This window comes from Neophocaena asiaeorientalis, unplaced genomic scaffold (genome assembly GCF_003031525.2).
Source record: "Neophocaena asiaeorientalis asiaeorientalis breed wild unplaced genomic scaffold, Neophocaena_asiaeorientalis_V1.1 scaffold45, whole genome shotgun sequence".
In the NCBI taxonomy this organism is placed as follows: Eukaryota; Metazoa; Chordata; class Mammalia; order Artiodactyla; family Phocoenidae; genus Neophocaena; species Neophocaena asiaeorientalis.
Window position 1 is genome coordinate 6,678,816 of NW_020174642.1, and position 978 is coordinate 6,679,793.

The 978-nt window shown below is 44.4% G+C and overlaps 1 protein-coding gene across 2 annotated transcripts in view; it reads left to right on the plus strand.

Annotated features, from left to right (window-relative positions):
* The first annotated feature begins 822 nt into the window (after positions 1-822).
* KCNJ15 (potassium inwardly rectifying channel subfamily J member 15) overlaps positions 823-978 on the plus strand; it is a 50,984-nt gene continuing 50,828 nt past the window's right edge. Inside the window, exon 1 of one of the 2 annotated variants that reach the window (XM_024758223.1) lies at positions 823-881. The gene's annotated coding sequence lies outside the window, so the exon portion shown is untranslated. The remainder of the gene's footprint in view (positions 882-978) is intronic. The other variant, XM_024758219.1, reaches the window with a different exon arrangement.

Consider the following 978-nt stretch of genomic DNA (forward strand, 5'->3'; position numbering starts at 1 on the left):
CAAATCAACTCACTCTCTGTTCCCTCCAATGTGAAACAGCTGCAGCACCCTGGCCCTGCCCAGGTGTCTGTGTAAGAGACTGTGTGGGTGTGTCATCATCTCCATGGTGACAGAGGGTCTTTGCTTCCCACCAAGGTATTGCCTCTGGACCAGTGCAGGAGATCTCATTAGGGAAAGTGCCTGTGGGCATCTTCTCCCTTAGGGTTTACCAGGGTCTACTCTGGCCACAGGACAGCTGGTGACAGGCAAGGGCTGTGGACTGGCGTCCCTTGGCATGATGGCTGCAAGAAACTGCTTGGTGTAGGAAGGACACACAAATGCATTCCAGAATTCGGACCATTTCTCATAAGAGTGCTAGACTCTGTGGACCAACGCTGGGATGATTCCAACATGGAATCTCATTCCCAATTTCCATGCTGTGAAAGAACCCGATTTTACCCATATCTATCCACCTTTTTATGTTTTTTGATCAGGGAAAACAAAGGCTATAGAAACAAATCAATACAGCCAGAAGGAGATTGAATTAAAAACATAGACTGTCCATCTGCAATGTTTGCTTATACATATATTTGATATATGCATTGTCTATATGGGTTCATCCCGATTTTCCCAGGAGGAAGGATTTTTGTTAATATTCACCTGGAGTGGGGAGAGGGAAGAGGAGGGGAAAACAGGAGGTGAAGGAGAGCTTGTTAAAAAGTATAATCTGGTTATTTATTTATAGTTTATTTCCGCAAAGGGACCTTTATAAAGGCTGTGATAAGAGTGGCCAAAGTTTCTTAAAGATTAACTGGCATTCTTTAAAAGGGCATTAGTTTTTTTTTTTTTTATGCAGGTGTTTGGAGAACTCAGGACTGGGTGTCCATCAGAATATTTTGCCGGTCTGTAGATTCCCTTAAGACACACTGCTGACATCGTGGTCTCCTTTCTCAGATTCCTCTCTCTCTCTCTCTCTCTCTCTTTCTCTCCTTCCCTCCC